Here is a 17,500-nt window from a genome sequence, read left to right on the forward strand (position 1 = left end):
AAGTGGCTTTGGAATAGACAAATAAACATAAGATGGCGGCGGCGGTGGTGGTGGTAGCGGTGGTGGTGGTGGTTGGTGATGTGGGCGATAATAGTGATGATGATGAAGATGATGATCCATATGTTGGTGGTGATGATGGTGTTAATGATGATGCTTTTGCTGATATTGATGGTGATGGTCTCTAAAATACGAAATCGTTAACTTCTGCTCCGATATCATAAGAAAGACACACCCACACAGAAGAACATTATACACACACACACACACACACACACATACACACACACACACACAGAAGCAGAAATATACACATACAACGACATACACATACCCTTCTCTCCTTCCCACACACGCAATGCGGAAAATAAATAGAAAGAGCCTCAAACCTGCTTACTCAACTTACTAGAAATAGCAGCTAAATCTCACTCAAATCTCATTCTATGATGTATTTGAAAACATATATATGCACAGGCGTGGCTGTGCGGTAAGAAGTTTGCTTCTCACTCAAATGGTTCCGGGTTCAGTCCCACTGTGTGGCACCTTCAGTAAGTGTTTTCTACTATAGCCTCGGGCGCACCAAAGCTTCGTGCGTGAAGTTTTAGTAGAAGGAAATTGAAATGAAACAAGCCCACCGTACACACACACATACACACGTGCGTGCATGCGCTCGTGCGTGGGTAAACGTAGACACGCCCTTAAGAGAAATGATAAAACGTTCGAATCGACTCCGGTGTTTAACCGGGGATTTCTCATCCGTTCGCAATCCCTAAAATAAGAACCAGTCGAACACCGGCGATGATGTAATCAACCAGCACCCCAACACCACCACCACAACAACAACAACTCTGCCAAATTTCAGGCCTTATGCATCTAGTAGAAAGGATTATTATTATTATTATTATTATTGAGTGAGAGAGCAGTGCATGCCATCAAAGTGACACTGGGGTAAAATATACGAAGCCCAGTATACCCATCATGACTACCCGTCTATTATTATTATTATTATTATTATTATTATTATTATTATTATTATTATTATTATTATTATTAAGGCGGCGCGCTGGCAGAATCGTTAGCACACCGGATGGAATGCTTAAGAGCATTTCGTCCATCTTTACGTTCTGAGTTCAATTTCTGCTGAAGTCGACTTCGCCGTTCATTCTTTCGGAGTCGATAAAAGAAATACCAGTGAAACACTGGGATCGATCTAATCGACTGGCCCCGTCCCCAACTTTCAGGCCTTGTGCCCATTGTAGAAACGATTACTACTACTACTACTATCATCATCATCATCATCATCATTATTATTATTATTATTATGATTATTATTAAAAGAATTCAACTCAGAAGAACTAAAGACAGAATCAAAGTTAGCAGGAATTGAAACCAGAACCTGAAGACACTGCTCTAACTCCTGCGTTCCATATTGCTGATGCTCTACCGATTCTTACCTTAGCAACAAGAAAATGAAAACATGGTTCTTTTATAAGATCTGAACTTTTCAAACGCAAAGAATTTTTCTTCGAACGTTTCCACTTCCAAAGCGCCACAGATTTTCGTATAATGTTGATACCTTGTTTTATTTGAAGTTTTATGGGTAGAAGGAACATTTATTGTTTTGTTGTTTAAGAATTGACCCTAATGCTTCATCCATTATTGGTATCCTGCAGCTTCGGCTCAGGTTCTGAGCTCTTAACAATTCTCGCTTCTCAAATGATGAGAGAGAAAACCGCGAAAATGGTAGAAACGGCGGAATGGAATCCCCGACGGCATTTAATGTTGTTAGAATTTTGTGATCGATAAAGTGAACACCAGTGAAGTTATGACGTCAATGGAATCGATTAGACATCTCCCACAGAATGTCTTTTAGAGTTAATGTAAGGAATTGTTTATTTATTTCTTTTTTCTCTCTCTTCAATATCCATTTAACAGCAATGGTACTGATAACCAGACAGGAACATCATTTATGATAACCGTCATCTCTTGAAGTGCTTCTCAATGATTCTTTACCAACGGAGCTCTTTGGTTCCTTTTTTACTCCGATGGACCCCAATGGTCATTTGATGTTTTAAAAAATCCTATTGTAGTTTTATAATTAAGTATTATCAGGAATTGTATAAAAGAAAGCGTATTTCGTGCGTTGTAGTAGAATAAGCGATTTATTGCACATAAGTTTTTACCACAAAATCTTATGTGGAGCCCAAGTGTCATGTGGACCTTGGTTAACCTTATTTGTAATGAGGTCATCAAGGTTTAGGAAAGTTAATTGTAATTAAGATACCAAGGTATAAACATATTAGTGAAAATAGCTATAGGCGCAGGCGTGGGCGTGTGGTAAAAAGGTTTGCTTCCCAACCACTTGGTTCTGGGTTCAGTCACACTGTGACACCTTGGGCAAGTGGCTTCAGCTATAGCCTCGGATCGAGGCTATAGCTTGTGAGTAGATTTCGTAGATGGAAATTGAAAGAAGTTCGTCGTATAAATGCCTATACCTCTGTGTGTGTGTCTTCGTGTCTACGTTTGTCCCACACCACCGGTTGTCAACCGGTGTTGGTGTGATTGCGTCGCCGTTATTTAGAGGTTCTGCAATAAATGGCCAATAGCTATTGGTAGCATAAGTATGAGGCTTAACAAAAAGTAAGTAGTGGGGGTTGAGTTATTCGACTAAAAATTCTTCAAGGCGATGCCCCAGCATGGCCGCGGTCTAATGGCTGAAGCAAATAAGAATATAAATATAACCTAGTTAATAACAACATCAATTGCATTGGTTATATCCAGGTAGAGTAATATTGCTCATAATAGTGATATCCTAGTTATGGCCGTGTCAATATTTATAGGTAATATCTATGCATATTAATATTATTTATAATGGTGATATCCAGACATTGTAACGCCAATATTAATGGTGATATCTTAGTTATAGCAGGCTGTTTTTCACTGGAGATATCCAACTGTAGTAATGTCCTTTATAGTGAAGATATAGAGATATAGCAGTATCATTTAGAGTTGGTGTATGCAGATATCCCAAAGTTCATTATAAGGGTGCTACCAGGGTACAGCCATGTTAGTTGCCCTTGTATAATTTACGTATAGTAAAGTCCATTAAAATAGAGATATCAATGGTATCAATAGGGATATAGCAATTGTATTTATGATGGCGATATCTTCCCACTATGTCAGTATCAATTACAGGAAGGATATCTAGACATCGGCGACATCTTAGGTGTGGAAATGCCATCATAGCAGTCAGAGAATATGTAAGCATTCACTCAACCTGCATGAAATAGCAGTTAAATCTCTCAGAATTAACAACTTAACATATTCAAAGTATAAAGAACACATAGGACAATATAGCGCTAAAATAAAGGGTGGAACGTCTTTATATATCTGCCTAACCAGTGGTAACCTGAAGACTGACTGTAACAACCAATGGTAGGAAGCTGAAATGCATGAAGACGGTGTTAACCCTATTTTTCAGGAGGTGAGTTTTGCCCATTCTTCCCGAACTCCACTTCAAGGGCCATAGCCTAACGCTAGCCCTTACAACCCATTCTCATCACTGACATCAACACAATCTCCACACTACGACAGCTGACAGCCCTCAATGTGGTCACTCGACTTGCTAGAAATAGAAGCCAGATTTCACCTAAATCACACATCCTGCAATATTAAAAAAAAAAAAATAAAGTGGAAGGACATCTTTGATAATTTAGATTATGATTTGTTTCAGTCATCAGACCACTGCGGCCATGCTGGCGCACAGACTGAAAGGGTTTTAGTAATTGTTTCTCTTAAGCTTCGTATTTATTGCATCGTCTTTTTTTTGTCAAACTGCTAAGTCATGGGGGACACAACCAAACACCAGCACCAGTTGTCAAGCGGTGGTAGGGGAAAAATAGACACGCACGCACTCTCCCTCTATCCGTCTCTCTCTCCCTCTGTGTGTGTGTATATATATGTGTGTGTGTATGTATGTATATATATATATATATATATATATATATATATAATATATATATATATATATATATATATATATATACATATATATAATATATATATATATATATATATATGGGACTGAATGTAGAACCGTGTAGTTGAGCAGCAAACGTCATACCACAGAGTCACACTTGTTTGAAAATATAATATAGGATGGTCGCGTTTGGATTCACACCACAGTCAAAAGTTTGTTCGAATAGTGGCCCTATGTGGTTGTTTGACCTGTTAGAAATAGCTACTAAATTCCTCTTCGAATTGCATCCTATGTTCTCAAAGAAGCATTGGACCGTGTGTGGTCCTCGAGTATTCCCTTCGACACGTATGAATTATAAGAGGATGGCCACAGCTGGAATGCGTTCTGCTCGATAAACGCTGACCCGAGGCTAAACAACAACAGCAAAACAAAACACAAACATTGTTTTCATTCGCCAGTCATTCCGAACGCCGATGACATGTTGCTACTTAAGGACAACAACAACAATACGAAACCCCAAGTAACACAATCATAACAACACACACACATATATATATAAACACATAATAGGCACCATCCACGTGCACATACGCACACCCATGAACACAGCCACGTACACGGACTCATTTGCGCACGACCAATATATACACACGCTCATACACAGACGCACGTACGCTCGGGAAAAGCTGACAGGTCGCTACTTAACCAACCCCGCCTTTGTCTTCGCCCCAACTAAAAGAAATAAACAACACTAGCAACAATAACAACGAGAAAAACAACAACACGAAATAAAACCCATAACAAAAACAACGACAAAACATGTACACACACATATACACTCACGCACGATACATTGATAGAGGTAGCGGTGGTGGTTGTACTGCGTTGGAATTGAACCGTCACCCCAGATTTTGGATAATAAAAATACTTGAAAGACTTTCTCTACTAAAAAAAAAAAGAGAGAAAAAAGAAAACGCAAAAATATCTCCAATGGTCCCTAAATAAATAAACGAAACAGAAAATCTTGGAAATAACAGAAATATTTTAAAGGGCCAACAAAAATGGACGCCGGTGAAGGCGAGCGGTATAACGAGGTGGGAGTCTGTACGCAGTAAAAAAAACAACATGCTAGAAATAGCAGCCAACTCTGCAAATTACATCCTAATCTATTGCTTTTGGTTTCAAACTTTGGCACAAAGCCAGCAGTTTCGAGAGAGGATGTGTAAGTCGATCACCTCGACCCCAGTGCTTAACTGGTACTTATCTTTTCGGCTCCGAGAGTAAAAAGGTAAAGTCGACCGCGACGGCATTTGAACTCAGAATGTAAAGACGGACGAAATACCTATTTCTTTACTACCCACAATGGGCCAAACACAGAGAGGACAAACAACGACAGACAAACGGATTAAGTCAATTATATCGACCCTAGTGTGTAACTGGTACTAAATTTATCGACCTCGAAAGGATGAAAGGCAAAGTCGACCTCGGCGGAATTTGAACTCAGAACGTAACGGCAGACGAAATACGGCTACGCATTTCGCCCGGCGTGCTACCGTTTCTGCCAGCTCGCCGTCAGGCATTTTGTTCCGGCGCGGCAGCAGTTCTGCTATTTTCCTATTCACAGTCATTAACAAAGGGAAAATACCACAAAGGAGGACCTTGTTAAATTTCCTTCAACCACTTGAATTATTTAAATGTTTCACCAGATTACTTTTTTCAAATGTAGTTTGACAGTTTTAAATGCTGAGGAAGTTAACGGGGTTGTGATCACCGGCGTAGAAAATCTGAGAATATTCCGGTGACTATTCCAGAAAATTGTAGAGGTTACTCTTTGACTTGTTTCAGTCATTTGACTGTGGCCATTCGACTGTGGTCGAGCAAATCGACCCCAGGACTTATTCCTTGTAAGCCTAGTACTTATTCTATCGGTCTCTTGCCGAACTGCTAAGTTACGGGGACGTAAACACACCAGCAAAAACACACACACACACACGCACACACACACACACACACACACTTATACACATATATACGACAAGCTTCTTTCAGTTTCCGTTTACCAAATCGACTCACAAGGCTTTGGTCGGCCCGAGGCTATAGTAGAAGACAATTGCCCAAGGTGCCACGCAATGGGAATGAACCTGTAACCATGTGGTTTGTAAGCAAGCTACTTACCACACAGCCGGAAAGAATTTAACAAGAACTTCAGATTATATGATGTAGTCCTGGACAGGAATAGAGATGGTCACTCGGAATCAGGGATCGAATTTGTCGGTGTTTTGCGTACTAATTTCAAATCTCGTCGAGGCCTTGGTGAGCACGTAGACTCGTTAGCACCTCGCACGAAATGTTTAGCGCATTTCCTCCCAATTATTTACGTTCTGAGCTCAAATAGAGTCGTGGTTAATTTTGCCTTTCATCCTTTCGGGGTCGATAAAATACAGTGAAGTGCTAGGGTCGGTAATTGAGTTTCACCTTCTCAAAATTGTTGTTAGAATTAGTATTATTCCCGGGTCGATAAAATGTAATACAGCAATCAAATGCTGGGGTCGGTTTGATTCTCCAAACGCCTTCCCCGTCTAAATTTCAAGCCTTGTGATTAAAGTACCTTGTAGAATTTGCTCCGGTTCTTTATATCTGGGTTCAAATCTTGCCACGTTTTACTCTGGAAATTGTGGAAATAAAGCATCAACATTGTTGAAACAACCTTAACACCAGATTCAGAATTTCTCCAAGGCTGGGGATCACGTGTCATACGTCCTCGACACATTTCTGGGTCACAAAACCTAAATTCACTGCAACACAAAGTATTTTCCTCTTTTAAAACATTACCCCCCCCCCCAATAAAATCTAATTAAAAAGACCCCATCACCTTCAAACGAAAACTGGGCAAATTTCTTCAATGGATACCAAATAAGCCACCTACACCTGGATATATTTGAATCAACAACAACTCCATACCTGAATGGCACCTGATACCACAAAACTTTAAAATGACATAACAGATCTTATCAGGTGGTCCTATTAAGTTAGACATGGCCTGGGCCAATTTTTGACCGAAACGCATCTTTACGCAAGAGACCATCTGCCTGACTTTCCCCTGACCACATACTCACTCACTCTTACCAAAGTATCTTTCGGTGCATGTGCGTGCGTTCTTTCTTTCTTTCTTTTCATCCTTCCTTCCTTTCTTGCTTCTTTCCTTTCTTTCTTGCTTCTTTCCTTTCTTTCTTCCTTACTTTCTTCCTTTCTTCCTTCCTTTCTGTCTTCCTTTATTCCTTCCTTCCTTCCTTCCTCTTCTGTTTTGATTTTTTGTGAGCGAAATCATAATGAAGGCAAAGCATGTGTTGTAAGAGGAGTAGTAATTTGGGTGGTGGGGGTGGCGGAGGCGGCAGAAGCAATGATTTTGTTGTTGTTATTGCTGTTCTTCCTATTTAGTCGTCCCAAGTTAAATAGCAAGATCAACAACATGGACAATAATCCCTCCCGAACGGACCAGGGTGCAAAGGAAACACACACACACACACATATATATATATACACACAAACAAACACATACGCACACACATACATATATACATATATTTACACGCGCAAACCCATATATACATATACTGGACCACACACAATATAAGAATTATGAGCACACTACTTCCTTCCTGTATATGTGTGTGTATATACATATATATATATATATATATATATATATATATATCGAGTGTGGATCAATCTGGCTTCTGCAAAGAGAACATGTGGCCACTTGATCTGCCGCCTCCAGAAAAAAGGAAAAAGAAAGAGAAAGAGAAGAAGAAGGAGAAGAAGAGGCAGCAGAGATCAAAGCCGTCATCTTTTAATAAAGCAACCGAACGTTCAGTGGATGTCAGGCATCTGTGAAGCTGTACTCTGTCTTGCACACTGACCAAAACATCGCCACCAACAACAACACCAATGAACAAGCCGTTGAGGGAGACCCTAGGTCAGGTGTAATCAAATTGGCAAACATTAACCATTCAATACGATAAATTCTGTGTAGATGTGTGTGCGTGTGTGTGTGTGTGTGCATTTATCTACCTGTATATCGTAATTTGTTTCTTTTATGTAAGGTGCTAAGCTGCGGCCAGGCTGGAGCACGGCCTCAAAGTGTCTTACTCAAACAAATTGACTCTAACACAAATATATTTAAACCAGGTATTTATACTATTGGCCTTATTACATTTTGCTGAACCGCTAGCTTACAGAGACGCAAACAAACCAGCTCCGGTTGTCAAGATGTAGTGGGGGACAAACACACGCACACATACACGCACGCACCCACAAGCACACATGCTCATATGTATGCATGTATTCGACGGGCTCTTTTAGTTTCCGTCTTAGAAATCCACTGAAAATGCTTTGTTCAGCCCGAAGCTGAAGTAGAAGATATTTTCCCAAGAAGCCAATCTGTGGGACTGAACCCAGAACCATGTGGTTGGGAAGCAAGCTTCTTACCACACGGCCACATCTGCGACTCTACTCCTATTACGTTCTGTTTTTCGATTTCAGTCACAGGTTGCGGCCAAGCTGGAACACTACCACTTATACTAAGGCTAGTTTATTTCAGACTCATTTCCCGATCCTGTCTCTGGAATCGGTGAAGAGATCAGAGCCGCCTTTCTTTGCATGTCTTGCCAGTTTGTCTAATTACAAATCCACAAACAGGTGAAATCACCCGCTCCCCACCCCGTACGCTTTCTTTTAATGAAGAGACAGATTTGCATCAATGTAATTTCCTCTTTCTTTAAACTTGATGATTGACAATATCAATTTTATATAAAATATGGCAATTTATCAGCCTCCACCACACCCTACCCTACCCCACTCCGCCTTTTTTTTTCGATAGCGATTATCCTGAAATCAAACTCTACCCAGAACATGATCCAAGCCATTCCATCCAGCACGTCTATATTCTTAAGGATGTGTTTTTCTTTCCCCCAACCCAGTGTATCTTGGACTCCATTGTCCAATGTACTTTTCCTTCGAAATGAAGACGCAGTGCTATCTGATTTGCAGAAGCATTTGGCTCTGGTGTCGAACAGGTCAAGCAATCCTATATTTGACTCGGAGACACATTGTGTTGTTTAAGCCCAGGAAAAGATCAGGATGAAGACGATGGTAATAGTGGTAGCAGAGGTGGCGGCGGCGGTGGAAATGGCAGTAGTAGTAGTAGTAGTAGGAGTAGTAGTAGTAGTAGTAGTAGTAGTAGTAGTAGTAGTAGTAGTAGGAGGAGGAGGAGGAGTGTTGATCGTGTTAATATGCATAATAGTAGTGGCAGTGACTGAAGGTGGAATATCATGGTGGTGGTGGTGGTGGTGATATTATTATAAACAACTTACTAATGTGACAAGGTCCGTACGCAAAACCGTTGTTATTTCACACACACACACACACACACACACAGATATATCTCCTTTCCTACCACCAAACCGTCTCCTCGGAATAATCTCCATATAATCTCTACCGATTCCAGCACCTGCTAGATAGCAGGAACATGGTCTGGGGCTGAAGGGTTTGGGTACAAAGAAAGAGGCGCGCACGCGCGTGCGTGTTTGTGTGTGTATGTATGAGTGTATGCGCATGTGTGTATGTATATATATATATATATATATATATATATATTATATATATATGAATGTATATATGAGAGAGGGAGAGAAAGAGAGCGATAGCAGATAGATAGATAGATAGATAGATAGATAGATAGATAGATAGACAGATAGATAGATAGATAGATAGATAGATAGATAGATAGATAGATAGATAGATAGATAGATAGATAGATAGATAGATAGATAGATAGATAGATAGAGAGGAAGATAAAGTTGAATAAAGACATAGACAGACACAGGTCTGGTTAGATAAATAAACAGATAGATAGATTATAATAGAGAGAAGAGAAGATATCCATAGTAAACAAGAATAACATAATCAGAAAGAGACATCCAAACAGAGAGCGATAGTTATATTGGTAAAGAAAGAGCAGAGCAGAGCAGAGAGAGAGAGAGAGAGAGTGAAAAATGTAAGAACAAAATAATAGGAAATAACACATGAGGAGAGTGAAATAAGACGTTAGAGAGAGAGAGAAAAGGAGAGAGAGAGAGAGAGAGGGAGGAAGGAAAAGAAGAGGCAGAAACGTGTGGTGTTTGCTGTAATGTGCACCAACGCCATTAATATCCGAGTGTAAATTTACTGTGAATTGTCTAAATGGTGACCTCAGATGGAAAACATGTCGACAACTGGTTGGCAGGGGAGGGAGTTAAAAGTGAGGTGGGTGGAGGTGATTGTGGTAATTTAAATATGAGTGCTGTTGCTGTTGTTGGTATAGCGTTGTGTAGCTCCAGGGCAGCGTTCATGAAGCATATCTATATTCAAAGACATTCCAATGATGACCAACTAAACTGTACATATGTGTGTGTGTATTGGGTGACACAGATATGTTTATACATATATAAATTATAAATAAATATCTGCCTACACACACTCACTCACACACACACACACATATATATATACACACAGACACACGCATAAAAGGCTTAGGCGTGGCTTTTTGCTAAAATGCTTGCTTCCCAACCACATGGTTCCAAGTTCAGTCCCATAGCGTGGCACCTTGGGCTACTACACCCTCGAGCCGGTCAATGCCTTGTGAGTGGATTTGGCAAACGGAAACTGAAAGAAGCCCGTCGTGTATGTGTGTGTGTGGTGTGTGTAGGGATATGAGTCTTTGTGTTTATCCCCCACCACCGCTTGACAACCGGTGTTGGTGTATTTACGTTCCCGTAACTTAGTGGTTCAACAAAAGAGACTGATAGAATAAGTATATAAATAATCACACACACTTTTAAATACAGATATGCATAACACATTTACATTTTATATACAGTTAAAGATATCATGTACATATGTGTGTGTCTGAGATTGTATTTGTGTGTGTGTGTGTGTGTGTGTGTGTGGTCTTTTTATGTCTGAATGTACGAAATCATTTGTGTGACTGTACTGATAAAGACTAAAACTATTCCTCGCTAACGAGAACAAATAAAACTGAAACCCATCCATAATTGTCTCCCTTATACAAAGATATGAGATTCCCTCTCTTCTGCATCACCAACGTTCTGTTTTTAATTAATTTCATTTTTAATTTAAATGTCACTGTCGTCATTCTCCTGATATTCCTGGACTCACTCCATAATATTCCTGGACTCACTCCATAATATTCCTGGACTCACATTATTATGTGACCAAACAATCTCATCTTTTCGAGATTTACTAATCCAATGACACCCTTAAAGACGTCTTGTTTCCTTTCATGATCAGGGATTATATCCCTCGATATGTACACCCCACCTAAGCATTCTACGCATACATTTGATCCGATATAAGCAGCAGTGGTCCTGTAGATAAGAGCATTATTACTCTTGTTTTAGATAAAGATAAAAGGTTCCTATTTCGAATTCCAGCTTGGTACTGTTTCTATAAATCTTGGAATACGGTAACTTTTGAAGATCAAGCAAGAAACAGAAAAAAAAAGTTTTGTGTGTCTCTTTATATATGTGTTTGTCCCCCATTCCCACTTGACAACAAATGTCGGTGTGTTTACGTTCCCGTAACCTAGCGGTTCGACAAACGAGACCGATAGAATATGCAGTAGGCTTTAATATATTAAGTCCTGGGGTCGATTCGTTAGACTAAAACCCTTCTAGGTGGTACTCCAGCATGGTCGCACTCAAATGACTGAAACAAGTAAAAGAATGAAAGAATAAAACGGCGTATGGACATGCTCTGTGACGCTTTTACTGATTCCAGTCATTGGACAGCAGCCATGCAAAGGCACAACGTTGAAGGGGTTTAGTTGATCGAAGTTTATTTGAAGGGGATTAGTAATTATTTTTGAAAATCTGGCATAAATGTTATTGGTTTGTGTTTTAACAGCACGAAGCACCGTAAAAGAAAGAACCGAAAGGGTTAATGTTAGAACTACTCTAGGCACAAGGCCCGAAATTCTTGCGGAAGGGGCCAGTCGATTAGATCGACCCCAGTACGCAACTGGTACTTAATTTATCGAACCCGAAAAGATGAAAGGCAAAGTCGACCTCGGCGGAATTTGAACTTAGAACGTAAAGACAGACGAAATACCGCTAAGCCCGGCGTGCTAACGTTTCTGCCACTTTGCCGCATGTCTGTCGCAAGCATGCAGAGCAAGACAAACGCCTTCCAGTTTCAGCGGAAGTTCACTTTTTTAATGCAGATTTTGAGAAAATATAAATTGAGGTTAAACATGTCATAAACAAAACACCTTCCTTTTTCTTTTTCATCAAATTAAATCCTGTGGTGGGCAGACCCGGTGTTTGAAATGAGGGTTCCGGGCCTACACATTATTAACAGAATGCACAATAATATATATCTATTTCTTTAATATATGCGCGTGCGCGCATGTACACATATAAGTAATATAAATACACACACACATAACTGTATTGGCAGAGTATCAGCTGTTCTTATACACTGCTGGTCACAATGTACTTCCTCACATTATAGCATTTCGAATAATACCCCTCTGTTGGCTAGGCGGATATGCCAACATTGCACCCGCCCTGAACGAAACGCCAGTCTGGCGCAAGGTTATCCATATACAGCTAAGTGGAATGGAGCAACATGAAATGAAGTATTTTGATCAAGAACACTGCGCACTGCCGATTTGGGAGTCAAAATCAGGACCTTGAGATCGTAAATCCAACACCCAAACCATTTCGCAATGTCCCTACAACTTTTCTGTTCTGAATTAATATGTTTTGCTTCATTGAATGTTTTATTAAAATTTCGATAACGAGGAACAGTGGTAAAGATATTTGCCAACAGAACATGGCAATCCTGACTTATTGGAAAATAATCTTTACTCCAAAGTACTGTTGATGAATATCTCCCATGAGATTTATAAATGAGGAACAATGGGTTTATCCTTAATCTACAGCTATCTTCGGTAATTTTCGAAAAATCGCTTAAAGATTCCACCTCCAAAATATAGTTTGGAACCAATGGGTTGTGCAATAAAACTGGTTGCTGCTTCAGTGAGCCCCGCCATTGGGAAGGTGCTCCCCTCATTCATCTCTCCAGGTTTGTTTGATGCTGAAATAATCTTTTACGGATTTAATATGAAGGCCTTCTTGCGCTGGATCACCGTTTTGTTGCCATGTGCTTGGCACTGAAGTACCTGCAACGACCGTGAAGATGATGTCACCAAAAATTCACGCATGCCGAACAGGTAGAAAGAAAGGGTGGGATGGAGCTAGAGAGGGAGGGCAAATAAAGTGTGACTTAAACCCGGTGTCTGGAGACGAGAGTGTCATTAATTTCTGCTCTTGGACCAACCACGTATACAAAGGATCATAAACGGATGAAGAGGACGGAGATGATGAAGAAGGATGAAAAGAAAGAATAGAAAAGGGGACAAAGAAACAGGGAAGCAAATAACACGAGAGAAAGTAGTAGTAGTAGTAGTAGTAGTAGTAGTAGTAGTAGTAGTAGTGAAAGAGAATATGAATGAAGATGTGGACACAAAGAGATGGTGGTGTTGGTTGTGGTGGTGGTCATGATGGGGTTGCTGGCGTAATGATTGTGGAAATGGTGGGTGCTATGATTGTGTTGGTAACACTGTAAATGGTTGCAGTGATGGTGGCGGTGGCGGTGGTGGTGTGTTTGTGTTGCGTTGTCTTTGTCTCGGTGGTATAGGAAATGGTAAGGGCGGCGACGGCGGTGGTTGAGGTGTTGGTGGTGGCGGTGTTAAGCTTGTTTTTGAGGTACTGGAAATGGTAGTAATGGTGGTGATGGTGGTGGTGGTGGTGGTGGTGGTGGTGGTGCAGTGGTGGCGCGGTGGTGGCGGAGACGCACAAGAGATGATGAAGAGATGAAACAGCAACATTCCAGAAGTTGCACCGATTTGCCATCTGTTAGCGTGATCAACAACAACAACAATAACAATGGTGGTGGTGGTGGGAAGAGACGGATTGGTGAAAGAGGGAGAGGAGAGTTCCATGTGAATGACTGTAGTGGGAGGGTAAGGCGGAAAGGGAAGAGGATACAGTTTTATGGTGAAATACCTGAGATGCCACACTGCCTATGTGGCTGCGCGTGCATGGTTATGTGAATGGATACGAGTGCACATGTACATATATATATATGTGTGTGTCTGTGTGTGTATGTGTGTATATAAATATATGTATAAATATATATATGTATATGTATATATATATATATATATATACATAAATATATATATGTATATGTATGTATATAGATATATGTATAAATATATATATATATATATATATATATATGTATAAATATATATATGTATATGTATATATATATATATATGTATAAATATATAATATGTATGTATAAATATATATATGTATATGTAAGTATATATATATATGTATTAATATATATATATGTATATGTATGTATATAGATATATGTATAAGTATGCATATATGTATATATGTTTCTACATATATACATCTATGTATGTATGTAGGTAGGTAGGTAGGTAGGCATATGTATCGTTATGTGTGTGTATGCATAGACATTGTATGTGAGTGTGTGTCTCTATATATGTGTGTCTCTATATATGTGTGTCTCTATATGTGTGTCTTAGTACTTGCGTGTGTCTGTTGATCGTTGTTGCTGTTGTTTAAAGCTCGTTCGATGTTGATCGGTGTCTTATGATCAAAGACATTCCATTCATCGATATCCCATATTTTATTGAGCTTAGTCAATCAAGAACTACATTGTCTAGCACGTCCCTCCAGCTTTTAAGGGATGGGATGAGTACGATGTGACTGTTATTTCTAGCATATTATGCTGACTGACCATGTAAAGACACCTTTGTCGTCTCCTGTAACTGAAGGTTGGTGTGTGACTGGTTGACTATATATGTTGTGTTTTGAGTTCAAATGCCGCCGAGGTGGACGTTGCCTTTCGTCCTTTCCAGGTCGATAAATTAAGTACCTGTTGCGTACTGGGGCCCATCTAATCGACTGGCATGCAAGAATACGAATGATCATGTATGTGTTTGATTAGTTATATAAGAGTATATCGCTTTTGCCGAACTGCTAACTTACAGGAACGCAAACATACCAACAGCAGTTTTAGTTCAATGAATCAACTCAAGTACTTCTTTTTAACGAAGCATGCTACATATTCCAACGGTATCTTTTGCTAAACTGCTCAGTTAGGGGGGCGTAAATAGACTAACAGCGATTGTCAATGAGAACAAACACACACACACATACGAAAGGTTTCTTTCAGTTTCCGTCTACCAAATTCAATTACGAGGATTTGGTCGGTTTGAGGATATTGTAGAAGACACTTGCCCAAGGTGCCATGCAGTAGGACTGAACCCGGAACAAAGTGGTTGGAGAGCAAGCTTCTTACCACATAGTTATCTGTATAGGTGTTTGGGAGGTATGTAAGAATGCGTATATGTGAGCAGGGGTCTGAACTTCGTAACTGGCATTGGTCGTCTCGAAGTGTGTCTGAAAATGTCTAGGTACCTATGTGTATATTGCATGAACATAGAAGTACGTATACCTTTATCCTTGTTTCAGTTATATGACTGTGGCCTTGCTGAAGCACCGCCTTTAGTCGAACAAATCGACCCCAGGACCTTTTTTAATAAGCCTAATAATTATTTTATCAGTCTTCTTTGCCGAACCGCCAAATTACGGGTACGTAAAACACACCAACATCCGATGTCAAGTGGGGAGACAAACACACACACACACACACACGCACACACACATATCTATATATGACGGGCTTCTTTCAGTTTCCGTCTACCAAATTCACTCACAGGGCTTTGGGTTGACCAAGGCTATAGCTGAAGACACTTGCCCAAGGTGCCATGCAGTGGGAATGAACCCAGAATCAAATGGTTCAGAAGCAAGCTTCTTACCACGCCTGCACCTATGTATATTTGTTTGTCGCTGGGTCTGTCTGTTTATACTTGTGCATACAGAGGGAGAGAGAGAGAGAAAGAGAGAGAGAGAAAGAGAGAGAGAGAGAGAGAGAGAGAGAGAGAGAGTGTGTGTGTGTGTGTTTGTGTGTGTGTGTGTGTGTGATTTGTCTGTGATTGTATTAACGCACGTGCATGTTTGTATGCATGTTTCCGTTTCTGCATCAATGTGTGAGGTTGTGTGGCGGTGTGTGGGGAGTTTTAAAGCCATCAAGCGAGTCGGTGTGTGGGTGGTGGAGGGAGGAGTAGAGAGAGCGAGAGAGAGAGAGAGAGAAGGAGGTAAGGAACCAGCATTAAATATTTGATATAAAAAGATACAGAAGGGGAGAGGAATGAGGAGAGGGGGAATAGTGTTTGTCGGAATGTGATGGAAATATTAAATAAGGGAGAGGAAACAAAGACAGACAGACAGACAGACAGACAGACAGACAGACAGATAGATAGATAGATAGATAGATAGATAGATATATAGATAGATAGATAGATAGATAGATAGATAGATACGTGGGTTATGAAGAAAAAGATGATTGAAAAATTCGAGTAAATGATAGATCTATATATAATGAACACATACACATATATGCACGTACATATAAACATACATATGTATACACACATACACACACATATTATATTAGCAATTTTTTCTTGCAGCATTGGCATATAGACACATATATAAATGTATAGGTATGGCGGTTGTCTACTCCTTACGCAGAGTTTGACCAACTCCTGTACCTACACCTTAGCACCATCAATGGCATCTGATGTGGCTTTTTAAACTAGACAATGTTCTGAAAAAGCACCCATATAGGTTGCATATCCGATCTGGACCACCAAGAGCTGCAGTTAAGTCCTGATCATTGTGGATTTTAAAATGTCTTTTGAGGCCTCCGTTAGATTTGAAAACCTTCTGGCAAACATTGAAAGGGGCGCACAAACATCGTCTTCCCTTCCTTTGGACTTTCCTCTATTTCGAAATGTTAAATCCTCTTTCCTTCCTTTCCTGAGCGTCTGATAAACACAATACCTGTACCACGTCCTCGCGTTATTGTTTTTTCTTGTTTGTTCTTCTTTGTTTGGATTATATCACTATATATATATATATAAGATTTTGATTATATTTTGGAAAGCCAAAAACAATCCGATTTCTAGAAATGTTACAGGTTGATAATTTCCCCTGATATTTCAATATTTCCAAGTCGAGACATCTCCCTCGTGAAAAGACGCTGTTCACTGAATTCTCTGTAACATTGTAATATCAGGTAACACTATCAACCTGTGTGGTTAGACGCTTGCTTTCCAAACACATGGTTCCTGGTTCAGCCCCACTGCCTCATACTTTGGGCAAATGTCTTCTACTATAGCCTCGGGCAGACCAAAGTCTTATAAGTGGATTTGGTAGACGAAAACTGAAGACATCTGTTGGATGTGTGTGTATGTTTGTATGTATAAATATATATATATATATATAAATA

The 17,500-nt window shown here is 39.9% G+C and overlaps 1 long non-coding RNA gene across 1 annotated transcript; it reads left to right on the top strand.

Moving 5' to 3' along the window:
* The first annotated feature begins 120 nt into the window (after positions 1-120).
* Positions 121-16,818, top strand: LOC118767785. The gene is made up of 3 exons (XR_005003700.1): positions 121-138; positions 13,238-13,242; positions 16,713-16,818. It is a non-coding gene; the product is annotated as an uncharacterized LOC118767785 (long non-coding RNA).
* Positions 16,819-17,500: the final 682 nt, after the last annotated feature.

The sequence above is a fragment of the Octopus sinensis genome, linkage group LG24, assembly GCF_006345805.1.
Source record: "Octopus sinensis linkage group LG24, ASM634580v1, whole genome shotgun sequence".
Taxonomy (NCBI): Eukaryota; Metazoa; Mollusca; class Cephalopoda; order Octopoda; family Octopodidae; genus Octopus; species Octopus sinensis.